Consider the following 12,704-nt stretch of genomic DNA (forward strand, 5'->3'; position numbering starts at 1 on the left):
GACGAGGGGGTCCAGTTGCATGATCTGTTTGCTCACCAGATCTCAACCCATGCGATTCCTGTTTATGGGGCCACCTGAAAAGTATTGTGTATACAGAGCCCATTCCAGATGTGGAGACACTGGAGTGGTGTATTTATGCTGCCTATGACACTGTTAGGATGCAGCCTGAATGATGTGATCATGTGAGATAGAACATGTTGCTTGGTGTACATGCATGCACTGAGGTGCATGGAAACCATTTTCAGCACATACTGTAACTGTGGCTGCTTGGTACAGTGTGTATTATATTGTAGTCTCTCTGACAATGTATGATTGAATAAATGGTCTCTAGCATGGAAACCACAAATTTTCGGACGTAAGTTCATTCGACTTTTTTTGTTCCATGTCCTCTCATCAATCAGTCCCCAGAGTTTGTTCATGGTGGAAAAAGTCACCCTGTATATCTCTGAAAGTAACTGTGGGGTAAACCTTGCACATATAAACCTATCAAATCAAGGTCTTAAAATACAAAACTCTATTCTTCAACTGCTTTCCAATAAATTACACATTGAAGGCAAAGATGACTTTTTTTTGTAAAAAACAATTATTTCTATTTTTGATCCACTTTTACAAAAAAGTCTTCTGCAAAATCCTTTAATTCTTTTTCATTAGGAAGACCATGTTCTAAACCACCTAAAAACTAGATTTGCTTTTGCAATGCAAGCATATAAAACCCTAAAAAACAATGATAAGGTGGAGTATTCAAAATGGGCCTATATACCGCTAGTACTCAAATCTGACATCTTCGAATTGAGGTAAGGGATAATTTTCAATAACAAATTAATTTATGTTTGCACAAACATTATTTGACATTATTACATGTTTCTAGCTATGAAAAGGACTGCTTGCACTTCCACCAGTGGATAGAAGAGTGTTAAATGACAATGAGATTGACCAGGGTGACGATGAATTTCCTGCAGCCAAAGGGGCTAAATTCTTTAATCCACCTTCTAAGCTTACATGTAGTGATAAGTGCTATGATTGATATTAACATTTTCCAAGTCCTAATGGTATTCTAAAGTGCGCGTCGTTTATGTTGGCGGCCGAGTTTAGGTTCGTTCTGCGCATCTGACGTCACAAAACACAGTCAGCCAATGAACAGAGAACGACGTTGCCAGATCTCGACTGCAGAGCAGAGCACGGACGAGTGTCTTCAGTTTTAGACGTTCAGCCATAAATAAATTAATAGAACAAAAGCAATGTCTTGATAGCAGACTTTCTTTTATAGAAAGTTTGGAAAAAGCATTCTTTGTGCCAGTTGCTTTATATTCTATTAATTAATTAAACCAAACAAGCAATAAGACTCCTAATTCAGGCGATAGCAAGGAAAGGTGTTTGTATCAATCTCACGAACCGCTTTTTCGCAATAAAGAACAGCGATAGTTGTTTATTTCCTATTGTACTTCGAAATGTGAGTAATTCATAGTCATACCAACAGTGTTTGTCAGTATTTTGTGTGACGTGTTGTTAGAGTCCTCCTGGAGTTGTATTGTATCTCGTGGAGTTTTGATTTACAATGAGTTGCATTAGCGGAATGGTTAGGGCGTTGGGTTAGTAAGCGAAAGGTAACGAGTTCAAACCTTGTGCGGTGCTTAATATTTTCTTTATTTAGAAACAGTATCAAAGTGTCTTAATTCACAATTCACGAATTTTATTCGTTTGAATGCAATTTTTTGAAATTTCTAATGCATTGTCTCTTCATTAACCCTTTCGCTGCTGCAGACACATGCTCCCAGCATTCCGCGCTGTGTGCGATTTTGTCATCACTGCACTGCACTGCTCGCCTGTGCAGACACACGGTGTTCCCACTGCTTTGACACACTTATCATTCGATTTCACAAAAACTATTTGACCCAAAAATTTGATTTTTACACGCCTTCTTGATTGATACCTTCCCCCCATAAATGACTTAATTTTGTTTCGATGTTCAACGCAGTTATTATGCAGCATTAAATATAGTAAACCATTGCACGAAATTTTGAAGAGTTTGCAGAGGTAAAAGTCCATAGCGTATACTTCCCGTATGGTCGATTTTAATTGCCACAATATTGAGAATGAAATGTGGACAATATACCTAAATTTCATATAAAATTTACTGTATAACAATATCTCATTTAATTTAAGTACCACATAGGTGTCGTATGTAATATTGAGAAATATTCCGTCTTTCGCGACTGTAATAAAAGTTTTATTTACACCGGGCGCGTTTGGCTTTATTTTATATTCCTCTTCTGCAACTGTAATAAGCGACTTACACTCCTGGAAATGGAAAAAAGAACACATTGACACCGGTGTGTCAGACCCATCATACTTGCTCCGGACACTGCGAGAGGGCTGTACAAGCAATGATCGCACGCACGGCACAGCGGACACACCAGGAACCGCGGTGTTGGCCGTCGAATGGCGCTAGCTGTGCAGCATTTGTGCACCGCCGCCGTCAGTGTCAGCCAGTTTGCCGTGGCATACGGAGCTCCATCGCAGTCTTTAACACTGGTAGCATGCCGCGACAGCGTGGACGTGAACCGTATGTGCAGTTGACGGACTTTGAGCGAGGGCGTATAGTGGGCACGCGGGAGGTCGGGTGGACGTACCGCCGAATTGCTCAACACGTGGGGCGTGAGGTTTCCACAGTACATCGATGTTGTCGCCAGTAGTCGGCGGAAGGTGCACGTGCCCGTCGACCTGGGACCGGACCGCAGCGACGCACGGATGCACGCCAAGACCGTAGGATCCTACGCAGTGCCGTAGGGGACCGCACCGCCACTTCCCAGCAAATTAGGGACACTGTTGCTCCTGGGGTATCGGCGAGGACCATTCGCAACCGTCTCCATGAAGCTGGGCTACGGTCCCGCACACCGTTAGGCCGTCTTCCGCTCACGCCCCAACATCGTGCAGCCCGCCTCCAGTGGTGTCGCGACAGGCGTGAATGGAGGGACGAATGGAGACGTGTCATCTTCAGCGATGAGAGTCGCTTCTGCCTTGGTGCCAATGATGGTCGTATGCGTGTTTGGCACCGTCCAGGTGAGCGCCACAATCAGGACTGCATACGACCGAGGCACACAGGGCCAACACCCGGCATCATGGTGTGGGGAGCGATCTCCTACACTGGCCGTACACCACTGGTGATCGTCGAGGGGACACTGAATAGTGCACGGTACATCCAAACCGTCATCGAACCCATCGTTCTACCATTCCTAGACCGGCAAGGGAACTTGCTGTTCCAACAGGACAATGCACGTCCGCATGCATCCCGTGCCACCCAACGTGCTCTAGAAGGTGTAAGTCAACTACCCTGGCCAGCAAGATCTCCGGATCTGTCCCCCATTGAGCATGTTTGGGACTGGATGAAGCGTCGTCTCACGCGGTCTGCACGTCCAGCACGAACGCTGGTCCAACTGAGGCGCCAGGTGGAAATGGCATGGCAAGCCGTTCCACAGGACTACATCCAGCATCTCTACGATCGTCTCCATGGGAGAATAGCAGCCTGCATTGCTGCGAAAGGTGGATATACACTGTACTAGTGCCGACATTGTGCATGCTCTGTTGCCTGTGTCTATGTGCCTGTGGTTCTGTCAGTGTGATCATGTGATGTATCTGACCCCAGGAATGTGTCAATAAAGTTTCCCCTTCCTGGGACAATGAATTCACGGTGTTCTTATTTCAATTTCCAGGAGTGTATTTAGACCAGACGCGTTTCTCTCTTTTGAAGCATCTTCAGTGGACAGTATTTTGTCTCCTCCATTGCCAAGTCACCTATCGTAGTTCTGTGCTGCGGTAACACAATATTCAACGTTTGTGTCAGCTGATCAGTGTTTTAGCAAATAAATGCTGTTTGTGTGTACCACACACAAAAATTATATTAGACATAGCTCAGAGCACTTCACTGATAGACGGTATATTCAAGTTCTAATGTTTTTGTAAGTACACAGTTTTGTTTAATGTATTTTGTCTACTTCCTTTTGATTGATTGAAGTGCTTTAAAATAAAGAGAAACGTGCATGGTGTAAATAAAACTTTTGTTACAGTCGCAAAAGACGAAATATTTCTCAATATTAAATACGACACCTATGTGGTACTTAAATTAAATGAGATATTGTTATACAGTAAATTTTATATGAAATTTAGGTATCTTGTCAATATTTCATTCGCAACATTGTGGCAACTAAAATCGACCACACGGGAAGTATACGCTATGGACCTCTGCAAACTCTTCAAAATTTCGTGCAATGGTTTACTATATTTAATGCTGCATAATAACTGCGTTGAACATCGAAACAAAATTAAGTCATTTATGGGGGGAAGGTATCAGTCAATAAAATGTGTAAAAATCTAATTTTTGGGCCAAATAGTTTTTGTGGAATCGAATGATAAGTGTGTCAAAGCAGTCGGAACACCATGTGTCAGCACAGGCGAGCAGTGCAGTGACAAAATCGCGTACAGCGCGAAATGCGGGGAGCACGTCTCTGTAGCAGCGAAAGGGTTAATGCGGCCGTGGTGGCTTTACTTCATGAACTGCGCGCTCCCCCCTAAACGTAAGCTTGCGAACTATGCTATACTATGGCGCTGCTTCTCTTGGCGCGTGCGTCGTGTGCAACTGGCAACGCAGCAATCTCCCGCGTCTGGGCGGGCATGCGCGAGCCGCCAAGATAAAAGAATTGAACTATAGCACAACATACTTGCAGATACAAGCCATGCAAAAGTCACAGCGAAAAATGTAATGTATATTTGTGCCTATTGCAGGACAAGGCATGTTTTAAGGACTTTCATGTTTCTCCCAATTAAAAATCAAGAAGACAAATTTGCATTTAAAACAGCTACAACAAAGGTTGAATCTGAAAATCAAATACTGCACATTTTTGCAAGGATAATAAATTTTGTGTTCTCTAAAGTACTTTGTTTTAGTATTTATCTGACTCTGACGGTCGTGACGCTGCCCCCTCTCAAAACTTTGAACTCTGGATTTTTTTTTCTTGTTTTTGTAGTAACATTTGAAGCTAAACAAATAAGAAGAAGCATTCGGAAGTGAAATAATTTTTTTAAAATTCTTCAGGTCGTAAAGGGTTATGTCACTTCCTATGCATCAAGACTTTTGATATTACCTTACTCAGGGAGTACAAAGCAATTGTAGATCACAATAAAAGATTTGAGTACCAGCAGTATAATCAGTCAGTTTTCAATGCACCTCCACCTTGTTGTTTTTTAGGGCCTTATATGCTTGGCAGTGCAAAAACAAGTCTAAGTTTTAAATGGTCTTCCTAATGAAAGTGGCTTAAAAGAGTAAGCAGAATACACATTTTTGTAAAAATGGTCCAAACATAGACATTTCTGGCGTTTTTAGATAAAGTGTCATCTTTGCCCTCCATTTGTAAGCTACTGGAAAGCACCAGGAGAAGAAATTTTATGTTCTATGATTTTGTATTGGTAAGTTACTACGTGAAAAGTTTCAGGTTTATCCCGCAGTTACTTCTGGAGATGTACAAAACCTAACGTTCACATTTTTTTCGAATGTCTATTTTTTCAGGCGTCTTTGCTTCAAATTATCCGTATAAAAGCTACTCAGGAATTTTTTCTTATTATTTCGTTTAAGAGAGCGCAAAAGGATGCACAAGATGGACTAGTTTTGTTTCTTTCAAGAACATATTGCCAGAGACATTCCATCTGAAAACTAATGGGCGCACTGTTGATAGTTGTGCTGTGAGGGGTCAAACAAACGACTACTTCTTTGGAAGTATTGAATTAATGATCATGAAACTTTTCCATTGTTTACTGGGAACATGTGCGAATGTTCATACAAAACTCAGTCAAAATCCATGATGGTCATACGGGAACCTCTAGTCCACTTGGCATGGCATGGCCCAGGATGAAAGTACATTGATGGACAAACGAAACCAACCTATCATAATGAGGAAGCTTGAAATGGAAGCACTCCTGAACATTGAAAATGCAAAGAATATCTAAAAGAAAACAAACTTTTTATATATCAGTCTAAAACAATATATGTAGTGTTTCAAACAAAACAGAGTGAAATGTAAAATGTAAATATTAAAATAAATAGAGGGCAAAGAAGTAAGCACACTAAACTCTTAGGAAGTATTATAGATAAGCATTTGACTTGGGGAGCACACAGATGTAAATAAATAAATACATAAAAATTTTCTAATGCACAAAACAACAAAAGTTCTTAAAAAGAATATTTCAAATTCAGAAAAGAGCAGTGCAGTTTATAGCAAAAATATCAGACATTCATACAAGTAAGCATTTACGCACCATAACACACTTGTATGCAGAACTTAAGGATGACCTAACTTTTGCGTATTGTGTCACTGCCAAGTAACATAGCTCAATAAAATTTGGACCTTACATAGAAAGAATTAGTACAGTATAGTAGAGGAGAGAACACAAAAAATAAATAATGAGATGAAGAGAAATGACACTTTTAGTCAAAGATACTTATAACATTGTATATGCTACCCATGAAATACATATATACATTGCCCTCATGTGACTTTGTGACTGTGCGAAGACTGGGACGAAAAATACCAATAGAAACATATTAATACTCTGCTAGATTGTGAATGTAAGTTGTTGGTTTTCTATGTAAAAATAAGTTTGTAGTTAAAATCATAATCAAATCGTTTGGTCAGAGACTTTTGCTGAAGAGGTCAGATGGAAACGAAATCTGAATATCTTTTGCTGCAAAACAAATGATATGGCACTTTATTTCTTCTTGCCATGCTGTGGGGAATGCTGCTGTTACAGAGTAAACACACATTTCTATGTACCTTGTCTTTAAATAAAGCATACGAGTTTTTTGACATGTGTAAGAGGAATTTAATTGCAGTCAAACCTAATAATATCCATCACAACAACCATAGCTTTGCATGAATATTTGCATCTTTCTTATCAGAGGCCATAGTGAAAGGATTGGCTAAGAACTGTTCGAGGGTAAAACGACTGAACACGTCGGCGTGTTCTTTCGTTACTTATTCAACATCACTAAGGAGAACCGCCCTGAGATCGAGTTACCAATCAATTCTTTTCATTCCTTTTGTTTATTTTACGTAAGAATCACATTAGGTTGACCTGTCAATTACATTCGAACTATGACGTCGGCAGTCGCATGAGCGACTTGATGTATCGTGCCTCATGATATTAATAGACGGTAAACTCATAATTACGTGAATATGCAAATTAGACTATTAATTTCATTTATCTACGTTTTTTGTTCTTGTTTGTCGCCTTTGAACTTTTCTATTGCCCTTTACATTACGCCATAATAATCAATATTTTTTGTTTTCCGTGATGTAATGGGACAAGTTTACATAGTAGTAATATCCCACACCTTTCTCTTGTAGTATAAATTCCAGAGGGAAACGTATCATACTGAAATCATTACGATTTATGATGGTCCCCTGGTGCTGCAATAGTCACAAACGTATAAGTACGTGGTATAACGCAACATTCCGCCAGTGCGGACAGTATTTGCTTCGTGATACATTACCCGTGTTAAAATGGACCGTTTACCAATTGCGGAAAAGGTCGATATCGTGTTGATGTATGGTTATTGTGACCAAAATGCCCAACAGGCGTGTGCTATGTACGCTGCTCAGTATCCTGGACGGCATTATCCAAGTGTCCGGGCCGTTCGCCGGATATTTACGTTATTTAAGGAAACTGGAATTGTTCAGCCACGTGTGAAACGTCAACAACGACCTGCAACAAATGATGATGGCTAAGTAGGTGTTTTAGCTGCTGTCGCGGCTAATCCGCTCATCAGTAGCAGACAAATTGCGCGAGAATCGGTAATCTCAAAAACGTCGGTGTCGAGAATGCTACATCAACATCGATTGCACCCGTACCATATTTCTATGCACCAGGAATTGCATGGGGACGACTTTGAACGTCGTGTACAGTTCTGCCACTGGGCACAAGAGAAATTACGGGACGTTCTATTTAGCGACGAAGCGTCATTCCCCAACAGCGGTAACGTAAACCGGCATAATATGCACTATTAGGCAACGGAAAATCCACGATGGGTGCGACAAGTGGAACATCAGCGACCTTGGCGGGTTAATGTATGGTACAGCATTATGGGAGGACGGATAATTGCCCCCATTTTATCGATAGCAATCTTAATGCTGCAATGTACGAGGGTGGTTCAGAAAGTAACCTCCGATTGGTCACATTGCGGGTTGTGGGGGGAGTAGCGACGCCATCTGTGCGTTCACGCACTCAACAGGTCAGTCGGCATCAAGCCGTGGTCGAGTGAACGTCGTACCTGCGCTAGTTTAGTTTTTGTGGCAGTCTGAAATGTGTGCTGCAATAGAAAACCCCGCCAAATGTGAAGTGCGTGCTGTCATAAGGTTTTTTACAGCCAAAGGATATTCTGCAGCAGCTATCCATCGTGAGCTTTGTGCCGTGTACGGACCAAGAGTTATGAGTGAAGGAGTTGTCCGTGAATGGGTACGTTTATTTAAAAGTGGACGAGAAAACGTTCATGATGAAGAGAGGAGTGGTAGACCATCATTGGTGACTGACGAACTCGTTCAGACAGTTGATGCAAAAGTTCGTGAAAATCGACGTTTCTCAATGTCGGAGTTGTCTACTGGTTTTCCACAGATTTCTAAGACTCTCTTGTACGAGATAGTGACAGCAAGATTGGGTTACCGTAAGTTCTGTGCACGATGGGTGCCCAAAATTCTTACTGACCACCACAAAACTCAAAGAATGGCCTCTGCATTAGACTTTCTGTCACGTTATGAGGACGAAGGAGAACCATTGTTAAACAGAATCGTGACCGGTGACGAAACCTGGATTAAGTACGTGAACCCTGAGACAAAAGAACAATCAAAGATGTGGGCACATTCAAATTCGCCTACCAAACCAAGAAAAGCCTCGCAAGATTTTTCTGCCAGAAAACTGATGGCAACGGTGTTTTGGGATGCCAAAGGGGTGTTGTTGGTTAAATTCATGGAACGTGGTACGACCATTAATCAAGACGTGTACTGTGAAACAATAAAAAAGTTACGACGGGCTATACAGAACAAACGTCGTGGTATGCTGACTTCCGGTATCGTTTTTTTGCACGATAACGCCCGTCCTCACTCTGCTCGGAGAACAACGGCCCTTCTTGAGTCCTTCAAGTGGGACGTTATCAACCATCCACCTTACAGCCCAGACCTGGCGCCAAGTGATTATCACCTCTTCATGCATTTGAAGAAATGGCTCGGGTCACAGCGGTTTGATGACAACGAAGAGCTCAAAGATGCGGTCACAGGCTGGCTCCAGGCACAAGCGGGTGATTTTTATGCAGAAGGAATTTCAAAGCTTGTGAAGAGATACGATAAGTGCCTCAATCGCTATGGAGACTATGTAGAAAAATAGTGCAAAGATGTAGTTGTAAGATGTATATATTAAAATATTTTTATTTAACTTGATGTATTTTTTCAAATCAACCGGAGGTTACTTTCTGAACGGCCCTCGTATGCTGATTTCCTACGTAATGTTCTACCGATGTTACTACAAGATGTTTCACTGAATGACAGAATGGTGATGTACTTCTAACATGATGGATGTCCGGCATATAGCTCGCGTGCGGTTGAAGCTGTATTGAATAGCGTATTTCATGACAGGTGGATTGGTTGTCACCATGGCCCGCACGTTCACTGGATCCGACGTCCCCGGATTTCTTTCTGTGGGGAAAGTTGAAGGATATTTGCTATCATGATCCACCAAAAACACCTCACAACATGCCGTCCCATGTGGCCGAGCGGTTCTAGGCACTTCAGTCTGGAACCGCGAGACCACTACGGTCGCAGGTTCGAATCCTGCCTCAGGCATAGATGTGTGTGATGTTCGTATGTTAGTTAGGCTTACGTAGTTCTAAGTTCTAGGGGACTGATGATATCAGATGTTAAGTCCCATAGTGCTGAGAGCCATTTGAACCATTTGAACCTTACAACATGCGTCAGCGCATTGTCAATGCATGTGGGAACATTACAGAAGGCGAACTACTTACTATTGAGAGGAATATCTTTACATCTACTGCCAAATGCGTTGAGGTTGACGGACATCATTTTGAGCATTTTTTGCATTAATGTGGTATTTACTGGTAATCACAGTGTAACAGCATGCGTTCTCAGAAATGTACAAAGGTACATGTACCACATTGGAACAACCGAAATAAAATGTTCAAACGTACCTACATTCTGTATTTTAATTTAAAACACCTACCTGTTACGAACCGTTCGTCTAAAATTGTGAGCCATATATTTGTGACTATTACAGCGCCATCTAAAACAAAGCGAAAAAAGTGGTCCAACTAAAACATTCATATTACTTTAGGTACTACACGAATATGTAATAAAAAATGGGGGTTCCTATTTAAAAAAAACGCAGTTGATATCCGTTTGACCTATGGCAACACCATCTAGCGGGCCAACCCTTCAAGCTAGACAAGTTCCGCTTTGTTGTTTTTTCGTTTGACGCTTATTTAGTGAGATATTTGGCCCTGTCACGATCAATGGACCACCCTGTATATCATGTGGTGATAAACACTTCCTAAATAAAAACATACTTGACCATAAACAAGAGGAAACGAAAATTATTACACAAGACAACGAAATCTCAAATTGACAATGACTGCTGCAAATGAAGCAGGCAAAGGGTTTGTTAACAAGGTACCCAAGTCAGTTAAGGAATAATAAATAATGGAAGAAAAGAGAATAAAATTTTTCATATGTCATTTAAATATGTATCTCAAGAGAAATGTGCATACAGTATGTGTGAGTATTAAAAATGAAACTAAATGTCGGTGTTACATAGTAACAGGAAATATGTAATATCCTTTTATGTGTTTGCAAAGAATACTATCCATTATCTTCGTTGTACACATATTTACATTTATGCATATACATTATAAGTAATGTGAAATGGTAGATATTACATCTATCTTAGTCTTTCTGCTAATACAATTATAAGACACACACAGTGCTCTCACTGAAAATTATAAGCTAGAGTCCATGACCAAAGAATAAATAAATAAATTCCATAGAAACGAGAACCTGCAGTGTGAGAAGAGAATAGCCACTTTCACAGAACGGACATCTCGTTGCACGTTAAAAGAAAGCTATTTTAATTTCTAATATATGCAACTGAATGTTTAACACATGTACACAAGAACAAATCACTGATATCTTTTCATTTAAATAGCCACAAAGTGAATTTTAGCTAGGGTCGAAGTGTCAGTCTTGTCATCTAGTTTTAGGTTTTCTTCACATTCCACAAATAACCAGGCATAAGAGCAATGTTACCATCAACACATGTGCACAAGAAAGAATCTGTGATAAACCCTATTTGTTCCCATCAAAACGGTCAAGTATGAAATTTTTACCAAATGAAGAAAATTTTGATACATGAAAATAAAACGTTGTGTAATTGTCAAGTACAGGGCAGCATGCACGGTATGCACATATACACACGTTAAAATACAATTTCTCCACGCCAACAAATTTCAAAGATGATGGCATCTTGTTGATATGCATTAAATGTAAAACGTAGCAAACAGTTTATAATATTATAAGAGCGTCACCAACTTCAAATAAATCTCATCAGTTTCCTCATTGTAAACAGTAAGATGTAATGATGTGTACGGTGTGGCAAACAACCCATTTTTGACGAGCTGTTTCTGTAGATTCCCTACTAGTTTTTGTATATACAGAAGCAATTAGACAAAGATAAAAGTAAAAAATAACGAAATGCAGGAAATTATCCGGAATGCGAACACAACTTCCCTTTAAGTAACTGTTTTAAAAAATTTTGCGCTAAGCTGACGTATTGCCTGACCATTGAAAATGGTATTGTTTTATCATCACAGTTTCTTATTCAGAAAAACCAACACGTAAAAACTGAAATTAGATAAATGAGAAGATAATATGAGATACTTCGATATAGGTTTATTTGATTTATTCTAAGCTGGCATGTGTAAGACAGCAATAAGTGTAATGGCCAAACTTCACAATGTTTGTGTTTTTGGAATTCCTTCTACTGATAACCTGCATAAATATAATTAATTGTTTACTTCAGTATGGTACCACTTGTCTCTGTCTCTACCTCCATTTTCAAACACGTCTGTAACCTTTTTATTACATTTTCTGCAAACCACTCGTCATTTCTTTTCGAAGCTATTCTTCTCGCTGCAGTCATCTTTCATTTGGATCTTCCCCAGACTCATATTTAGTTGGTTTACTGAAATAGTGTGATAGACTGGGGGAAATTCATAGAATCGCACCTTCACATAACTTTTGTTGGCCGTCTTCACTGTGTTGCCACTTCTCATTTCTCCGGCTACTGTAAATTTGTCTGTGGACATGTGACACTGCATGCAAAATATTCAGAGGTGAATACGAGGTGTGGTCAAAAAGTAATTGGGAATTTTTTCATTTCGCAGGCTTTATACAGCCAATCTTCAAATTTTTTTATCCTGTTGGTGCACATGTTCGTGATGTATGTTTGCATTTTCAGCTGTATTGAGTATTTAGCATATTATTGACAGTCGAAAATGGTATACGTGTTTATACGTGTTTTCGAGTGCTTGGAGAATTTTTACTTTCGAAAAAGATGGATCAAGGAATTTGCACTAAATTCTGCTTGAAAAATGGAATAAA

The 12,704-nt window shown here is 40.2% G+C and overlaps 1 protein-coding gene across 2 annotated transcripts in view; it reads right to left on the reverse strand.

Annotated features, from left to right (window-relative positions):
• LOC126416208 (small integral membrane protein 14) overlaps positions 1–12,704 on the reverse strand; it is an 89,595-nt gene that overhangs the window by 12,723 nt on the left and 64,168 nt on the right. The window contains exon 2 of one of the 2 annotated variants that reach the window (XM_050083818.1): positions 10,273–10,332. The exons of the other annotated variant lie outside the window; for it this stretch is intronic. The gene's annotated coding sequence lies outside the window, so the exon portion shown is untranslated. The remainder of the gene's footprint in view (positions 1–10,272; positions 10,333–12,704) is intronic. 2 annotated transcript variants of the gene reach the window in all.

The sequence above is a fragment of the Schistocerca serialis genome, chromosome 1 (genome assembly GCF_023864345.2).
Source record: "Schistocerca serialis cubense isolate TAMUIC-IGC-003099 chromosome 1, iqSchSeri2.2, whole genome shotgun sequence".
NCBI lineage: Eukaryota > Metazoa > Arthropoda > Insecta > Orthoptera > Acrididae > Schistocerca > Schistocerca serialis.